The sequence below is a fragment of the Neovison vison genome, chromosome X (genome assembly GCF_020171115.1).
Source record: "Neovison vison isolate M4711 chromosome X, ASM_NN_V1, whole genome shotgun sequence".
NCBI classification, from domain to species: Eukaryota; Metazoa; Chordata; class Mammalia; order Carnivora; family Mustelidae; genus Neogale; species Neogale vison.
In genome coordinates this window covers 74,246,346-74,266,107 of record NC_058105.1, presented here as the reverse complement: position 1 = coordinate 74,266,107, position 19,762 = coordinate 74,246,346, and the positions used below count along the sequence as shown (strand labels likewise).

At 37.6% G+C, this 19,762-nt stretch overlaps 2 pseudogenes; both read right to left on the bottom strand.

The window, feature by feature from the left end:
• Window positions 1–4,985: 4,985 nt before the first annotated feature.
• Window positions 4,986–6,669, bottom strand: LOC122896762 (annotated as a pseudogene).
• Window positions 6,670–6,678: 9 nt separating this feature from the next.
• LOC122896619 lies at window positions 6,679–17,650 on the bottom strand (annotated as a pseudogene).
• Window positions 17,651–19,762: the final 2,112 nt, after the last annotated feature.

Genomic DNA, 19,762 nt, shown 5'->3' with positions numbered 1-19,762 from the left:
GTTCATTAGTCCATGGACACGGGCTCTTTCTGTAATTTGGCTATTATTGATAATGCTGCTATAGACATCAAGGTACGTTTATCCCTTTGAATTAGTATTTTTTGTCCTTTGGATAAATACCTAGTAAGGCAATTGCTGGATTATAAGGTAGTTCTATTTTTATTGTTTTGAGGAACCTTCATACTGTACTCCAGAGTGACTGTACTAGCTTGTATTCCCACCAACAGTATGAGAGGGTTCCCCTTTATGCACATTCTCACCAATACATGTTGTTTCTTGTGCTGTTGAAATTAGTCATTCTGACAGGTGTGAGGCGATATCTCTTTGTAGTTTTGATTTGTATTTCCCTGATGGCTAGTGATGTTGAACATTTCTCATGTGTCTCTTAGCCATTTGTATGTCTTCTTCAGAGAAGTGTCTCTTCATGTCTTCTGCCCATTTCTTTACTGAATTGTTTGTTTTTTGGGTGCTGAGTTTGAGAAGTTCTTTATATACCTTGTATACCAGCCATTTATCCCCTTTATCCATAATGTCATTTACAAATATCTTCTCCCATTCCATGAGTTGCTTCTTAGATTGGTTGGCTGTTTCCTTTGCTCTGAAGAAGCTTTTTAATTTGATGAAGTCCCAAAAGTTCATTTTTGCTTTTGTTTTCCTTGCCTTTAGGGATGTGTCTTGAAAAAGGTCATTGTGGCTAATGTCAAAGAGATTACTGCCTATGTTCTCCTCTAGGATTTTATGGATTTGTCTCTCACACTTAGGTCTTTAATCCGTTTTGAGATTATCTTTGTGTATGGTGTAAGAGAATGGTCTAGTTTCATTCTTCTGCATGCAGTTGCCCAATTTTCCCAGCACCATTTATTGAAGAGACTGTTTCCCCCTCATTGGATATTCTTTACTGGTTTATAAAAGATTAGTTGACCATAGAGATGAGGGTCCATTTTAGGGCTCTCTATTCTGGTCCATGTCTGTTTTTGTACCAATGCCACACTCTCTTGGTGACTTGGTGATCAAAGCTTTGTAATATAGCTTGAGGTCAGACATTGTGATGCCCCCAGCTTTGGTTTTCTTTTTCAACATTCCTCTGGTGATTTGGGGTCTTTTCTGGTTCCATACAAATTTTAGGATTGTTTGTTCCAGCTCTGTGAAAATTGCCAATGTTATTTTGATAGGGATTTCATTGAAAGTGTAGATTGCTCTGAGAAGCATAGACATTTTAACAATGTTTATTCTCCCAATCCATGAGCATGGAATATTTTCCCATCTTTTTGTGTCTTCTTCAATTTCTTTCATAAGTGTTCTGTACTTCTAAAGTATAGCTCCTCTAGCTCTTCGGGTTAGGTTTATTTCTGGGTTATTCCTTATGGTTTTTGGTGCTGTTATAAATGGAATTGGTTCCTTAATCTCTCTTTCTTCAGTACATTGTTAGTGTACAGAAATGCAACTGATTTCTGTGCATTGATTTTGTATTCTGCCACGTTGCTGTATGACTTTGAGTGATTTCCAGGTGGAGTCTTTTGGGTTTTCCACATAAAATATCATGTCATCTGTGAAGAGAGAGAGTTTGACTTCTTCTTTGCCAACTGGAATGCCTTATATTTCTTTTTGTTTTCTGATTGCTGAGGCTAGGACTTCTAGTACTAAGTTAAACAGTAATGGTGAAAGTGGGCATCCCTATAATGTTCCTGACCTTAAGGGGAAAGTTCCCAATTTTTCTCCATTGAGAATGATATTGACTGTGGACTTTTATAGATGGCTTTTATTATATTGAGGTATGTTCCCTCTATCCCTATACTTTGAAGAGTTTTAATCAGGAAATTATGTAGTGTTTGGTCAAATGCTTTTTCTACATCAGTTGAGAGGATCATATGGTTCTTGTATTTTATTAATGTGCTCTATCATGTTGCTTGATTTGTAAATGTTGAACCACACTTACATCCTAGAAATAAATCGTACCTGGTCATAGTGAATAATCCTTTAAATCCACTGATGGATCCTATTAGCTAGAATCTTGTTGAGTATTTGAACATCCATGTTCATCAGGGATATTGGTCTGTAATCCTTGTTTTGTTGGGGTCTTTGTCTGGTTTTGGGACCAGGGTAATGCTGGCCTCATAGAACAAGTTTGGAAGTTTTCCTTCCATTTCTATTTTTTGAAACAGCTTCAATAGAATAGATATAGCTCTTATTTCTTCTTTAAATGTTTGGTAGTATTGCCCTGGGAAGCCATATGATCCTGGACTCTTGTTTTTTTTGGGGTGGGGTGGGGTTTGGATTACTACTTCAATTTCTTTTTTGGTTATTGGTCTGTTCAGATTGTCTGTTTCTTCCTATTTCAGCCTTGGTAGTTTATAAGTTTCTAGGAATGCATCCATTTCTACCAGATTGCTTAATATGTTGGCATATAGTTTCTGGTAATAATTTCTTTTTTTATTTCATTTATTTATTTGTCAGAGAGACAGAGAAAGAGCACACGCAGCGGGAGCAGCAGGCAGTGGGAGAGCAGGCTCCCTTCTAAGCTAGAAGCCCAATACAGGACTCAATCCCAGGACTTTGGGATCATGAAATGAGAGGCATACCCCAAACTGACTGAGCCACCCTAGCATCCCTGCTGGTAATAATTTCTAATGTTTCTATTTTCTTGATAATAGTTGTGATCTCTCCCCTTCCATTCACAATTTTATTAAACTGGGTCCTTTATCTTTTATTTAGGATATGTCTGGCCAGAGTTTTACTGATCTAATTAATTCTTTCAAAGTACCAGCTTCTAGTTTCATTAATCTGTTCTACTATTTTCTTGTTTCTATTTCATTGATTTCTGCTATAGTTTTTATTTTATTCTCCTGTTTGGTTTAGGCTTTATTTGCTGTTCTTTCTCCAGGTCCTTTAGGTGTAAGATTAGCTTGTGCATTTGGGATTTTTCTAATTTTTTGAGAGAGGCTTGAATGGCTATGCATTCCCCTCTTAGGACTGCCTTTGAAGTATCCCACAGGTTTTGAACTGGTATGTTTTCATTTTCATTACTTTCAATGAACTGTTTAAGTTCTTTTTTAATTTCCCAGTTGACCCAATCATTATTTAGCAATATTCTCTTTAGCTTCCAAGCGTTTGAGTTCCTTCCATTTTTTTTTTCTTGTGTTTGAGTCCCAGTTTCAAAGCATTATGGTCTAAATTTATACAAGGAATAATATCAATCTTTTGGTATCAGTTGTGACCTTATTTATGACCCAGTATGTTGTCTATTCTGGAGAAACCTCCATGTGCACTCAAGAAGAATGAATATCCTTTTGTTTTAGGATAAATGTTCTGTATATATCTACAAAGTTGACCTGGCCCAATGTGTCATTCAAAGCTCTTGTTTTGGGTAACCGGGTAGCTCAGTCAGTTAAACAGCTCCCTTCAGCTCAAGTCATGATCTCAGGATCCTGGGTTTGAGTCCATGTTAAGGCTCCATGTTCAGTGAGGAGAATTTTTCTCCCTCTGCCTGCCAATCCCCCTGCTTGTGTGTGCACTCTCTCTCTCTCTCTGATGAATAGATAAATGAAATCTTTTTTAAAAATCTTGTTTCTTTGTTGATCTTCTGCCTAGATGATCTCTCCATTGCTGAGAGTGGAGTGCTGAAGTCTCCTACTATTAATGTATTATTACCCATATGTTTCTTTATTTTGGTTATGAATTGATTTATATAATTAGCCGCTCCCATGTTGAGGGGATAGATATTTATAATTGTTAGATCTCATTGGACAGACACTTCAAGTATGATATAGTATACCTCTGCATCTCTTTCTATGGTCTTTGTCTTAAAATCTAATTCGTCTGACATGAAGATTATTATCCCAGCTTTCTTTTGAGGTCCATTAGTGTGGTAAATTGTTCTCTATCCCCTCACTTTGCATCTGGAGGTGTCATTAGTTTCAAAATGAATCTCTTGTAGAAAGCATATGGATTGGTCCTGCTTTTTATGTGATCTGAAACCCTGTATATTTTGATGGGAACATTCAGCCCATTTACATTCAGAGTAACTACTGAAAGATTAATTTAGTGCCATTGTATTCCCTGCAAAGTCCCTGTTTCTGTAGATTGTCTGTTTCTCTCTGATTTATGGGGCTCTTGGAGTCTCTCTTCACTTAGAGAATCTTCCTTAATATTTCTTGTAGGACTGGCTTTGTGGTCACATATTATTTCAGTTTCTGCCTGTGCTGGAAGCTATTTATCTCTCCATCCATTCTGAATGAGAGCCTTGCTAGATAAAGTATTCCTGGCTGCATGTTCTTCTCATTTAGTACCCCAAATATGTCTTCCCAAACCTTTCCAGCGTGCCAGATTTCTGTGGACAGGTCTGATGTTATTCTGATGTTTCTCCCTCCATATGTAAGGAATCTCATCTCTCCAGTTGTTTCTAGGATAGTTTCCTTGGCTGTAAGATTTGCAAGTTTCAGGATTATATGTTATTATATGTTATTATTATTATATGACCATTGACTGAATAGCACCTTATGGTTGTGCGATGCGGATAAATGATGAAGGCTAAGCCCAGCTACAAGTTATTTGACTGCTACGAGGCCACACCTGGCCATAGCTGAGTGATACCAATTTCTCCCCCTAAAAAAAATTAAAAATACCAAATGCATGACACCACAGTTATGTGTGATCATGGGCTGATTAGTCATTAGTCCATCGAGATGTCCCATTTGAAGGGTTAGTAGGATTGGATTGAGGACTGTCATGGCCCTGAAGTAAGAACCAGATGCCAGGTATAGTTTCAGAATAGAAACCCCCACATTTGATGGGCCCGGAGCGAGAAGAGGTATACTTCAGGCAAGGGTTGATGGTTTCTCGAGGCATGGTGATAAAGCTCGTGATCTAAGTGAGATGGATACATGTAAAATTAATCATAGTATGTACATGCTTATATGCATGGGGCAAACCATTAATGCACGATATACATGGGGGGGCAGAAAAATACATACTGGGGAAGCATATTAAATGTTATTAAATATATGAATTGAAAAAATGGTGGTGAGGAAATCAGGGAATAGTTTAATTAGAATGTCAGCTTTGGGTGCTGATGGTGGGGCTGTTGCTTCTTCCTTGAGTCTTAGGGAGATGGGGTTCTCCATTTTTGGTTTACAAGACCAAAGTAATTAATATGCTACAAAGACTCTTCATTTTAATAAATTATTCTCGATAATGCTGGCAGTTGGTATGAAGACTAGGAGAATCATGAAGTAGAGGATTGAAGCTAGTTGGCCGATAGTAATGAATGGGTGTTCTACTGGTTGGCCGCTGATTCAGGTTAGTGTTAGGAGATCAGCTACTAGTAATCAGAATAAAGATTGTCTTAGTGGGCGGAATATCATGCTTCGTTGTTTTGAGGTGTGTAGTAGGGGGATAATGGCTAGAACTAGAATAGAGAAGACTAAGGCAAGTACTCCTAGTTTATTGGGAATAGACTGTAGGATGGCATATACGAATAGGAAATATCATTCAGGTTTAATATGGGGAGGTGTGTTGAGCGGGTTGGCAGGAATGTAGTTGTCTGGGTCTCCTAATAGGTCAGGTGAGAATAGTACTAGTAGTATTAGTGTTAAAATGAGGAATAGGGCACCTAGGATGTCTTTAATAGTGTAATAAGGGTGGAAGGGGATTTTGTCTGAATCAGATGGGATTCCGGAAGGGTTATTAGATCCTGTCTCATGGAGGAATAATAGGTGAACTGCTGCTAGTGCTGAAATGATGAATGGTAGGATGAAGTGGAAGGCGAAAAATCGTGTTAGGGTGGCTTTGTCTACTGAAAACCCCCCTCAAATTCATTCTACAAGATCAGTTCCGATGTATGGAATAGCTGATAGTAAATTGGTAATTACGGTTGCACCTCAAAATGATATTTGTCCTCATGGTAATACGTAACCTATGAATGCTGTCGCTATTACTGCGAATAATAAGATGATGCCACTGTTTCATGTTTCAGGGAATATATAAGATCCATAGTATAGGTCCCGTCCTACATGTAGGAATAGGCAGACAAAGAATATGGAAGCCCCATTTGCATGCATGTATCGAATGATTCAGCCATAATTGACGTCTCGGCAAATATGGGTAACTGATGAAAAGGCTGTAGCTGTTTCTGATGTATAGTGCATGGCTAAGAATAAACCTGTAAGAATTTGAAGAATTAGGCAGATTCCGAGTAGGGACCCGAAGTTTCATCATGCTGAGATGTTTGATGGAGCAGGTAGATCAATGAATGAGTTGTTGATGATTTTGGTTAATGGGTGGGTCTTACAAATGTTGGTCATTAATGTTCTTATAGTTGAAATACAACAGTGATTTTTCATGTCACTAGTCATGGTTAGATTCCATGTAGGAATAATTATGACATACATTGTATTCATTCTAAGTGTTATTTTTGTAGTTAGTTTTGTAGGGTTTTCTTCAAAACCTTCTCCTATCTACGGCGGGCTGGTATTAATTATTAGCGGGGCTATTGGTTGTGGAATTGTACTGAGTTTTGGGGGGTCTTTTCTGGGTTTAATGGTGTTTTTAATTTATTTAGGAGGGATGTTAGTTGTTTTTGGGTATACTACAGCTATAGCCACAGAACAGTATCCTGAAGTTTGGGTCTCTAATAAGGCTGTTTTAGGTGCTTTTATTGTTGGTCTGTTATCTGAATTACTAACTACTTGTTATATTTTAAAAGGTGATGATGTTGAGGTTGAGGTTGTGTTGAAGTTTAATGGGGCAGGTGATTGAGTAATTTATGATACAGGTGATTCAGGTTTTTTCAGTGAAGAGGCTATGGGAATTGCAGCCTTGTATAGTTATGGAATTGGCTTGTTATTGTTACAGGTTGATCCCTTCTTATTGGGGTGGTGGTAATTATGGAAGTTACTCGTGGAAATTAAGTGCTAGTAGGCTAAGGGCTAGGGTTAGTATGAAAGATATGAAGTATAGTTTGATTAGGCCTTTTTGGCTTGAAATGGTAATTGAAGATTTTATTTGGAAGTGGGAGATGGATTTTGGTAGAATTTTTTCTAATCAAATTATATCTAGTAGTGCTGATGCTGATTTTTGGCTTATTAGTAGGTTTGTTTTGGGTATTAGATGGTGAATAACAGTGGGGAAGTAACCCAGCATATTTGAGAATTTAAACAGGCTTGAGGGATACTTGAGTTTTAGGCTCTGCATTATGAGGTTAAGTTCTAGTGCCAGGATGAAACCTAAGATAGTTACCGTAAGAGCTGTTATTTTAAGATAATGAGGCATAGTTATCTGTGGGGTGGTGGTGGGTGTAATGTTGTTGAAGATTAAGAATCCTGCAAAAATGCTCCCAAATAAGAGACGTTTAATGGAGTTGATTAGGAGTGGATTATTCTCGTTGATTGTAATAATGGGGTTAAAGCGGAGTTGTCCTAATAGTGCAAAGAATATGATTCGAGTGCTGTAGGCAGCCTTTATGGAGGTGGCAACGAGGGTTATTAGAAGGGCTCAGGCGTTGGTATACGACGTGTTGGTGGTCTCAATGATCAGGTCTTTGGAATAGAATCCTGTTAGGAAGGGTATTCCTGTGAGTGCTAGGCTTCCAACAACTAAGGAGGTGGTGGTGAATGGTAATGCTTTGAATAGCCCTCCCATTTTTCGAATATCTTGTTCGTCATTTAAGCTGTGAATGATAGATCCAGAGCATATAAATAGTATGGCCTTGAAAAATGCGTGAGTGCAAATATGGAGGAATGCTAGGTAGGGTTGGTTGATGCCGATGGTTACGATTATTAATCCTAGTTGACTTGAGGTGGAGAAAGCAACGATTTTTTTTGATGTCATTTTGTGTTAGAGCACAAATTGCTGTGAATAGGGTTGTAATTGCCCCTAAGCATAGTGTGATGGTTTGTATAGTTTTGTTATGCTCTATTAGGGTGTGGAATTGGATTAGTAGGAATACTCCTGCTACAACTATTGTGCTTGAGTGCAGTAGGGCTGATACAGGGGTTGGGCCTTCCATGGCTGAGGGTAGTCATGGGTGAAGGCCAAATTGTGCAGATTTTCCAGTAGCTGCTAATAGAAGGCCTATGAGGGGTATGGTTAGGTTTTCGTGGTTAGTTATGAAGATTTGTTGAAGGTCTCATGTGTTTAGGTTGGTCAGGAATCAGGCTATAGCTAGGATAAGTCCTACGTCTCCAATGCGGTTATATAAGATGGCTTGTAGTGCGGCTGTGTTGGCGTCTGTTCGTCCATATCATCATCCAATGAGTAAGAATGATATAATGCCTACTCCTTCTCAGCCGATGAATAGTTGAAATATATTGTTGGCGGTAACCAGAATTATTATGGTGATAAGAAATAGGAGTAGGTATTTGAAAAACCGGTTAATATGGGGATCTGAGTGTATATATCATATTGAGAATTCTATAATTGATCACGTGACAAATAGAGCTACTGGTACAAAAATTATTGAAAAGTAATCAAGTTTAAAGCTAAGTGATAGTTTCATTGTTTGGATTGTAATTCAGTGTCAGTTTGAAATTATTGTGTCTTGTCCTAAATAAAGAAATATTATTGTGGGGATTAGGCTGATTATGAAGGCATTCTATATTGTCACTAATTCTTTTTTTCAAGCCTGGCTTTGATTTTATGATTGCTACCCTGAATTCTATTTCTGACATCTTGCTTGTATCCATATCCATTAGTTTTGGGACACAGAACGTAGTCTCTGGTTATTTCTTTGTTGAGAGTTCCTCCTCCTAGTCATTCTGTCAAGGGATGGTTGAGTTAATGAGCAGAGTCCAGAATATCAACCATGACCCAAGCAAGATGCACCCTGGCAAAATCTGGAGTGGTCAGAAACCACCATTGAAAAACAAAGTCAAAATGAAGCACAAGAATAAAATTTAAAAATGAAAATAGAAAAATGAAAAAGAAGAAAAGGAGGAGGTGAATGGGGACTATAATCTCTCAGTGTGAATAAAGCAGGGTGTTCCAGTTGTTCCTGGGTGTATTTTGGTCTCTGTGTTAGAGTATGCCACATCCCAAAATTACAAAGAAAATAAAACCTACATATGTATAAAGGTAAAATTGAGTGAAAAAGGGCTAAAATGAGGCATGTATCTATAAAAAATATAACTGTGAAAAAATACAAGTTAAAAAGTGACTATGAAATATAAGTTGATATAATAAACATCTAGTTGAAATGAGGAAAAAGTAAAAAAAAAAACACAGAAAAAGCAAAAGCAAAAGAAAAAAGATAAAGGAGTGTTTTATCTGGAAAATAAAGTCATGAGGCTTTCCCTTGATGTTGGGATTTAAAGTCTTACGGAATCCATGGGGTTGTCATTCACCTGTTCTTCCAGCCTGTCTTCTGGGGAAGGGGCCTGTGTGCTGTGTGTCAGATAACCATGCCTGGCTGGAGTTGCCCCACTCCCTGTCAGGGGGTTGGGCTCAGTGGAAATCAGTCTTCTGTGTGGCCTTTTTTCCCTGGATGTTTCCCATGCTTCTTCAGAGGATCAGAGCAAAAATGGCTGTACCCAAAATCTGGCCCAGAGCAGAAAAATCAGTCTTCTCTCTTTAATAAACCCTCTAGGACAAAGAGTCTCCACTTCTGTATGCCCAAGGGAAAATTGCAGCCTCCTATGGTGCCTGCACACTGCAACCCTCTAAAAGGTAGTCCCAGGGAACCGGAGCGTCACTGTCCTTTGTGATTCTAAAACTGAGTGGCCACAGGCTTGTGCTGGCACCTGAAGCTTCTGTATCATGTCTGGGTGCTTCTCTGAAGCCCTTTTCAGGCTGCTACCACCCTATGAGTTTTTATCTGGTCAGGCGCAGTTTCCAGATTTTTCAGGCTGCTCAGGAAAAAAGAGTGGTTACTGACAGGCCCAGCTCTTGGTTTATGGCAATCTGAGCTGAGACCCTTCATGGGTTCACTGACCATAACCTGATTCCTGGCTCCACTGCTGGGGCACTCTGCTGGCCCAGGAAGAACCTTATGTTCTATGGCCCTTCATATCCCAAGACCACAATGCCCTATCTAGAATTCTGTCTTTTCATTTCCAGAGCCCCTTTAAGAGAGGGATGTCTCTCACTAGAGATTTCTAATGGTGCTGATTTTAAGCTCCAGTGTTATATCACTTTCTAGGACCAGTTTACAGAAGCTCTCTCCCCCTTCTGTTTATTTTCCAATATCTCCCCTCAGAGTCATGACTCTGCATGTTCTACCTTGCAAAACGTGGTCACTTTTCTTCTTGTAGAGATCCAGATATATATTCTTACACCTCAGTCTGATTTTGTGGGTGTTCAAAATCTTTAGATTCAGGGGACTACACCTCCGTCATCTTGCCTGCCTCTAGCTAACTTTTCAAACACAAGGTGAGAACGGATTTATATCTTTGTTGTGCTGAGAGAACAATGAAACAAACAAAATCCATCAACTCAGCATGTTATATCTAGCAAAGAAATCTGAAAATCAGAATAAACATATTTTTAACAAACAAAAAAAAAAGTTTGTTTCCAAAAGACCCATATAAAGGAAAATGTAAAGAATGTTCTTCCAGCATAAGTAAAATAAGCCCAGTGAGAATGTCTGAGAAACAATAAGAAATGAGAATGAAAGAAGTTATAAATATACTGATAAATCAAAATACATAATAATTATATAAAAAACAACAACCACAATAACAGTGATAACAACAATATCTTGTTTGTTTAAAAGAGAGACAAACCTAACAATGTGACAAAATTCAAATATATCAGTAGTGGGTCATAAAATTATGATGCTCTAAGGTCCTCATATCTTTCAGGTGAATGGTAAAGATAATGACTAATCTTTTTATTTTCCTTATTATCTTTTTATTTTCAATGACTAATCTTTAAAGTCAAGATCAGCTTTAAAATTCTCCAGAATAGCAATGAAAGAAATAAACAGAATTTAACTTTCTAGTAGAGTGACAAAATGCAAAAAGAAACATGGATAATAACTTAAAAGAAACAACAACAAAAAAGAAACCGAAAAAACAATTAAAAAGCATTAAATAAGATGTGGAAAATCCAAAAATATCAGTATTACAATAAAAAATGACTCAATATTCCATGTAATTAAAAAAACAAAGACTCTCAGATTAAATTTTAAGACTAATTATAAGATACATATATACAACATAAGGAAAAAAAATATATCCCAAACAAATGTTAACCAGCAAGAATATTGTATAGCTATAGTCCTAGCAAACAAAAAGATAAACAAAAGCATTATTGAACATAAAGATCACTTTATACTGAAAGAAGCTTCAGCTTACAGTGATGACACATCATATTTCATCAGATCAAGAGTTACATAAATTGTAGGATACATAGATATGTGCTAAATTAAAAGAATGTAGCTAATTATTATTGTAGACACCATCAATTATCAGATAGATATTGATTTCCGAAATGTGAAAATAAGGAAGAATTGTAAAACTTAAAATAGATGAAATAGGGTAAACCTTTTAAAATTCTACCAAAATATTTACAACAAACATTGACAAATACAAAGAATAATAAACCTATCTTGACTGTGAGTGATTTTAACTTACCTCACAATAAAATAGAACAAGGAAGTCAAATATGAGTAATGATATGAAAGTTTTGATCAACATAATTGACAATTATATGCAAAAAGATATACATATCAGGGCACCTAGGTGGCTCAGTGGGTTAAAGCCTCTGCCTTTAGCTCAGGTCATGATCCCAGGGTCCTGGGATCCCCCCACATCGGGCTCTCTGCTCAGCAGGGAGCCTGCTTCCTCCTCTCTCTCTCTGCCTGCCTCTCCACCTACTTGTGATCTCTGTCAAATAAATAAATAAAATCTTTAAAAACATAAAAATAAAAAAAGATATAGATATCAATTTATTTATACCTGCATCTATATCTACACCTATATAAAAAACAGTGTGTGTATATATATATGTCTACCTGTATATGTGTGTATGTATGTTTTTATATAGCTAATGTATATGTGTATATATTTATACACACATCTGTAATTACATATATATATACATATATAAATATGCAATATGTACATACAAAATTGCTGAGTATGCATTCTTTTCAATACCACATGGAATATTTCTCTTTTTAAAAATATTTTATTTATTTATTTGACAAAGAGAGAGAGAGAGATCACAAGCTGACAGAGAGTCAGGCAGAGAGAGAGGGGGAAGCAGGCTTCCTGCTGAGCAGAGACCCCGATATGGGGGGATCCCAGGACCCTGAGATCATGACCTGAGCCAAAGGCAGAGGCTTAACCCACTGAGCCACCCAGGCGCCCCACATGGAATATTTCTTAAAAATGATCACATATTGGTAATTTTTAAAGCATTGATACCATACAGGCCATATTCTCTAGCACCAACAAACTTTAGTTAATATTTGTAATATATTTTTAAAACTATAATTCCATGTATGCTAGAAAATTCCTCATGAATTTAGAAATCAAGAAACATAATTCAGATGCCTGGGTAGCTCAGTTGTTAAGCATCTGCCTTCAACTCAGGTCATGATCCCAGGGTCCTGGGATTAAGCCCCACATCAGACTCCATGTTCAGTGGGAACCCTACTTCTCCCTCTCCCACTAATCTTGCTCATGTTCCCTCTCTCACTGTCTCTCTCTCTCTCTCTGTCAAATAAATAAATAAAATCTTTGAAAAAAGAAAAGAAACATAATTCTAAAGAACTCATTGGTAAAAGAAGATAATAATGGATAATAGAATATATTTAGATTTTGATAATGATAACAATGTTACACATAAAAATTGTGAAACATATTTAAGGAAATTGTTAGAGCAAATTTTATATTCTTAAATGCTTATATTAGAAGAAAAAGGAAGGTTAAAATTTAATGAACTAACAATTCAATCTAAGAAGTTAGAAAAAGAGCAACAGAATAAAGCCAAAGTAGAAGAAAGGAAAAATTAAAGATAGTTGAAATTAATAAAATGAACTAAATACATAGATTATCAGCAAAGTCAAAGATTGTTGAAAAGACTAATATGAACAAGCTCTGAAAAACAATCTGAGGGGTTTGAAGTGGCGGGGGGGTGGGAGGGTGGGGTACCAGGTGGTGGGTATTATAGAGGGCACGGCTTGCATGGAGCACTGGGCGTGGTGAAAAAATAATGAATAATGTTTTTCTGAAAATAAATAAATTGAAAAAAAAAGAAATAAAAATTTTTTTAAAAAGTAAAAAAAAAAAAACCAAGCTCTGGCAACATACATAAAAGAAACAAAGAAACAATTATAAGAATGAAGAAGTGTAATAGTTACAGATGCAAAACATTAAAAGATAATAAGATATTGTGTTTATGCTAAAATTTGAAAATTTAGATGACATGAATAAATTCTTAAAAATATACAGCTTATTGAAATGGAATAAACTAGAAACAGAATATCTAAATAGTTTTATAACAATTAGAGATATTAAATCTTTTGTTTAAATTTTCCTCCCTACCCCCACCACAAATACCATAGATCAGACAATTTTACTGGACAGTTCTAACAAACATTTGAGGAAAAATATATATAATTTGAGACAACTATATTCTTATAGTATAATCAGAAATATATTTGATCCTCATCCTCTATTCCTGACATAGAGCTCCTAAAACTTGGAATTCCCTGAATGATAGGAATATTTTTTGTTATTCATAATGAGCCCTTTTAAACACATTCAAGTTTATGCTAATAAGGTGACTTAAGGTGGGGCCCTTAGATAGTTGCAAGAGGGGCTGGTCACCAGAAACTCCTTTGGCAGCTGATCACTCAAAAGACAAGTACTCAAGAGATGAACTTTGATTGGAAAGGAACACGAGTTTTCCTCAGGAGGCTGGCCACACGGGGAAAAGGCAGATTCTTGACTAAGGCCAACTCCCAGGTTTCTGCCTGTCCCAGAGATTTTTAAAGGAGTTAATCAATTAAGAGAGTGCTGTGGTCTATAACATTTTTTTATATCTTAATTATTTATTTGTCAGAAAGAGAGAGAGATCAGAGGAGTAGAGGAAGAAGCAGACTCCCCACTGAGCAGGGAGCCTGATGTAGAACTCAATCCCAGGATCCTGGGATCATGACTTGAGCCCAAGGTAGACACTTAACTGACTGAGCCACCCAGATACCCTGTGACATTTCTTGATTACATGTAGACTCAATAATGTCAACTACAGAGTTATCTCAATTCTCAGAGATTGTACAAGAAGTTCTAGCTCCTTGGTGCCCAGGGAAGTTGTGCAAGAAGATCTGGATCCTTGGTACCCATGGATTGTTCAAGGGTACTCTATTCTTTCTGGAAAGAAAGGCAAGGTCTACAGATATGCAAAGGTAGGTCAGTAAAGTCATTTGTGTGACCTTAAAAATGAAAAACATTTTGCTAAAAGATTCCTTGGCTAATCAGAAAGCTAAGGGAGCTTCAAACAGAATTGCTGCCTTTTGTGGCCTGGGGACATTTTGGTCCTTTATTCTCAAAGGCCAGTGGTCTGCAAATCTCAAAGAAAATAAATTAGTTCTATTACACATCAAGGACCTTTAGTCAGTCAGCAAGCAAGCAAAGAGTGTGTTAACTTTAAGTTAGCCCTTAAGACCAGCTATAGTGCTGTTATAATTTGAGGGTTTAAACTTTTGGCCCAATCCACCAATCTCCAGGAAAAGAAGGAGGAGCTGAAGATAAAGCTTTATTGAGACTCAAACAAGACATGATGATCAGCTTTTGAACTTTTGGCCCAACCCACCAATCTCCAGGAAGAGGAAGGGATGAAGTCTAAGCTCTATAGAAACCCTTGAACAAGATTGGATGATGAGCTTTTACATTATTGAGCACATTGAGGTTATGGGAAGATAACACACCAAAAAGGGCATGGAAGCTCTGGGTGTCTTCCCGCATGCATTGCTTTAATCACTTCTTCCATTTGGCTGCCCCTAAATTGTATCCTTCATAATAAACCAGTAATAGTGAAGTGTTTTCCCTGGTTTCCATTAGTCTTTAGGAAATTATCAAACCTGAGAAGATGGGTGTGGGAACCCCAATTTGTAATCAAGTTGAATAAGAGTGTAAGGAACCTGGGGATCCACTACCTACAATTGGCATCTGAACAGGGTGTGGTCAGTCTTGAAAGACTGAATTCTCAACTATGGGGTCTGCATTAACTCCATGTAGTTAGTATCAGAATTTATTTGACTTGTAGGACACTTGATGTCTGCAGAGAATTTGAAAATTGTTTGATGTGGAAAACCCACACATTTGGTGTCAGACATGTTAGTGTGAGTAGAAACAACACTTTATATCTCTCTAGTCATATTAAGGGTAGGATAGCCTCAATTCCAAAACATGACAAAGAAGGTAGGAAAAATAAATTTCAGGTAAATATTATTAATGAGTATAGATGAAAAAATTCTAAACAAAACATTTGCAAATCAAATACAGCAAAGTGTAAGAAAAGATCATCATGATCAATTTAAATCATTCAGGAAAATAGAATTGGTTTAATATTAGACATCAATTATTATTATTACCCACATTAATTAATTAGAGAAAAAAGTCATAACAGCATCTCAATGAATCTAGAAACAGTTTAGTTGTAGGAAGGGCTTTTGATAAGATTCAATGCTCATTTATAAAATTTAAACAAAAGAAAACCTATTTGTAGACTAGGAATAAGAACAAATTTACATAATCTGATAAATGGGTATAAAAAATGAAAAACCCTACAGCTAAAAAAAAAACCTAGAACAAAAAACTGGTAAAATTATATATAATGGTAAAAATACTTTCCTTTTAAGATAAGGAAAAAAAGTGTTCCAAATATTACCAATTAAATTATAGTAAATAGAAGATATCCTAGCAAGAGCAGTAAAGTAAAAAGAAATAAAAAGTCAAAGGATTAAAAGTAAGGAAAGCTGTAGTTATTTAAACACAATTGCTTATCTAAAATAAAGGTAACAATGACAAATCTTTGGAATTAATAAAAATAGTTTAGCTAAGTTGCTGGGTGCAAAATGAGTATGTGGAAGTCAATTGTATCTCTATACTCCAACAACAAGCAGTTTGAAATTTTAATTTGAAAACATACCATTTTCAAGATCATCAAAACAAACATTATAAACCATGTGCTATAATAAATTCTTTATAGGAACTACAATGTTGTGTTAACACAGGAATGACAAACTTTTCAATGGAAGAGAATACACATCCTGCACAACTTTCATTAGATCTATCTCACACATGTAACCCATAGGAAACAGATTCAGGACAGAGTAGACACTGCATATCATAGAGAGAAGGATGGATTTTTCAGTACATAGTGCTGGGACAAATAGTTATTCATATGTAAAAATTATGAAATTTGATCTCACAAAACCCAATTCCAAGTAGATTAAAAATATAAATGAGAATTGCAAATGTATACAATTTTTGAAGGCCGTATAGCAGAATAAATTTGTGACTCTGGAGCAAAGAAGTATTTCTTAAACATGACATAGAACACATTGAAGTGTAGTTCAAGATGGTTGCATAGGAAGATCCTGAACTGACCTCCTCTCATAAACGCACCAAATCTACAGCTACACATGAATCAATTCCCTGTGAAAAAGACCTGAAAACTAGCAGAAAACTTCTCCACAACAGAGAATAAAAGGGCCACACTGAGAGAGGAGAGGAAGAATTGCACCTCACCAAAAACCGCACCACAACAGTGCAATCCACAATAAGGGGGAAATCTCACAAATACAGAGATTCTCCCTGAGGAGTGAAGGGGTCATACCCCACATTGGGCACCCAAACTTTGCGCGGCATACCCTGGAGAAATGAGTCCCCCAAATTTCTGGCTCTGAAAACCAATGAGACTTATTTCCCAGAGACCTAAAAGGCTAGGGGGAATGGAAAGTCTGCTCTTAAAGGGCTCCCTCATACTCACTCACCCTGGAATTCAGCAGAGAAGTACTAGTTTGAAAAGCCCATAGGGGCACCTGGGTGGCTCAGTTAGTTCAGCATCAGACTCTTATTTTGGCTCAAGTCTGATCTCAGGATTGTGCGATCAAGTCTTGAGTCAGACTCTGTGCTGGGTGTGGAGCCTGCTCAAGATTCTCTCCCTCGAAAGAAAGAAAGAAGGAAAGAAAGAAAGAAAGCAAAGTGTCGCACCTAGACCATACACAATGAAGATTCATTAGCTAATCTTAAAGAATCCACCAGAGACATGGGGCTCTGGTGGGAGTTTCACCAAGGAAGAATACATTTGCTGGTGGCAATTTTTGTTCTTGATCTACTTTGTTAGTGTCCCACAGCCAAGCTTTTTGCCCAGCGCTGATGAAATAGATAAAGTCTGCAGATGTGCTCTACCTTTGTGATTCCCCCACAGGCCCCCTGAAGCCAGTGGAACTGCTCCCCCCCAGGCACACCTTTAGTACTGCTGTAATTCACATGCTCACTCTGGCCCAGGGTTCCCTGTCACCCTGCTGCAGCCAGTGGGCTTGCAACTGACCCCGGGCTCCCTCTAAGCCCTGCTGAAGCTGGCTGGGTTGTCCTGCTTCCACATGCTCCCACAAACTTGCTAAAGCCAACAGGACTCTCATGCCTTGGTTACCTCCACAGTTCCACTGAAGCCAGCAGGCCAGCCTGGACCTAGGCTCCCCCATGGCCCAGCTGAAGCTTGCAGGCCTGCCTTGGCCCCAAGCTCCTTGGTGTTCCTGCTGAAACTGATAGGTCTGCCCCAGCCCTGGGCTCCCAAGAGCTTATGCAGAAGCCAGCAGACTCATGTATTCCACAAAGGGGACACCACTTAAACACCTGGCTCTGAGACCAGGAGCACATATATTGCTGAGCACCAGGGGACCAAAACAAATGGCAAAGCAGTTCTTGGAAGGCTACCCACTCTAGGGCATGACAGAGCAGACTCAAACACATCCCTAGTCATCCTGTGAAAAGGGCCTATTAACTTGTCCTGGAGCTCAGCCTGAGGTTCGGATTTCAGGTTAATAATGTCTAGATGTTACAAAGGAGCTTTTAGAGAATATAGGCCAAAGGACATCTTTTTTTAAAAATTTTTTATTGTATTCTATTAGTCACCATAGAGTACCTCATTAGTTTTTGATGTAGTGTTCCAAGATTCATTGTCAGTGTATAACGCCCAGTGCTCCATGCAATATGTGCCCTCCTTAATACCCATCACTGGGCCAACCAATCCTCCTACCTCTCTGCCTTCTAAAACCCTGTTTGTTTCTTGGAGTCCACAGTCTCTCCTGGTTCATTTCTCCCTAATATCTCCCCTCTTAATCTTTCCCTTCTTTCTCCTAATATCCTCCATGCTATTCCTTATGTTCCACAAATAAGAGAAACTATATGATAATTGACTTTCTCTGCTTGACTTAGTTCACTTAGCATAAACACCTCCATCATTTTGATGCAAATGTTGGGTATTCACCCTTTCTGATGGCTGGGGAATATTCCATTGTGTATATGGACCACATCATCTTTATCCATTTGTATGCTGAAGGGCATCTCAGCTATTCCCACAGTTTATCCATTTTGGACATTGCTACTATGAACATTGGGGTGCATATGGCTCTTCTTTTCACTGCATCGGTATCTTTGGGGTAAATATGATAGTGCAATCACTGGATCATAGGGTAGCTCTATTTTTAATTTTTTGAGGAACCTTCAAACTGTTTTCCGAAGTGGCTGCACCAACTTTCATTCCTACCAACAGTGTAAGAGAGTTCCTCTTTCTCCCGCATCCTCATCCTCACCAACATTTGTTGTTCCTTGCCTTGTCAATTTTTGCCATTCTAACTGGTGTAAGGTGTTATCCCAATGTGGTTTTCATTTGAATTTTCCTGATGGCTAATCATGATGAATATCTTTTCATGTGTCTATTAGCCATTAGTATGTCTTCTTTGGAGAAGTGTCTGTTCATGTCTTCAGACCATCTTTTGACTGGATTATTTGTTTTTTGGGTGTTGAGTTTGAAAAGTTCTTTATAGATCTTGGATATCAGTCTTTTATCTGTAGTGTCATTTGAAGATATCTTCTCCCATTCTGTGGGTTGCCACTTTGTTTTGTTGACTGTTTCCTTCAATGTTCAGAAGACTTTTATCTTGATGAAGTCCCAAAAGTTTATTATTGCTTTTGTTTTCCTTGCCTGTGGAGGTATGTCTTGAAAGAAGTTGCTGTGGCCAATGTTGAAGTGGTTACTACTGATGTTCTCCTCTGAGATTTTGGTGGATTCCTGTCTCACATTGAGGTCTTTCATCCATTTAGAGTTTATCTTTGTGTATGGTGTAAGCAAATGGTCGAGTTTCATTGTTCTGTATATAGCTGTCCAGTTTTCCCAGCACCATTTATTGAAGAGACTATCCTTTTTCCTTTGGATACTTTTCCTACTTTGTCAAAGGTTAAACCAGACAAAGGTCCCATTAAAAAGGAGAACTTCAGACCAATATCCCTGAGGAATATGGACAAAAAATTATCAATATGATCCTAGCTAATAGGATCCAACAGTACAGTAAGAGGATTATCCATCATAACCAGGTGGGATTTATCCCTGGGATGCAAGAGTGGAGGTTCAACATTCACAAATCAATCAGTGTGATAGAACAAATCAATAAGAGAAGAGGGAAGAACCACATGGTCCTCTCGATTCGTGCAGAAAAAGCATTTGACAAAATAGAGCATCCTTTCCTAATCAAAATTCTTCAGAGTATAGGGATAAAGGGAACATTCCTCAATTTCATAAAATCCATCTTTCAAAA